Here is a 239-nt window from a genome sequence, read left to right as displayed (position 1 = left end):
ATAGGTCAATGAAGGCTGCCCTGCGTGCCAGCCTCAAAGGCAGCAACTGGGTTGACAATCTCCCATGGGTGATGCTGGGCATCAGGACTGCACCTAAGGAGGACATCTAGTCCTCTTCAGCGGAGCTGGTTTATTATTGGTTTTATTGTCCCTACTGCCACGGTTCCCTGGTCTGCTACTCTCCAGCGGTCTACTTTACTGGACAAAGCCAGGCTTTTTGTGCCTGTCCCCACTTCCTG

This window comes from Etheostoma spectabile, chromosome 9, assembly GCF_008692095.1.
Source record: "Etheostoma spectabile isolate EspeVRDwgs_2016 chromosome 9, UIUC_Espe_1.0, whole genome shotgun sequence".
NCBI classification, from domain to species: Eukaryota; Metazoa; Chordata; class Actinopteri; order Perciformes; family Percidae; genus Etheostoma; species Etheostoma spectabile.
This window is presented reverse-complemented; position numbering follows the sequence as displayed.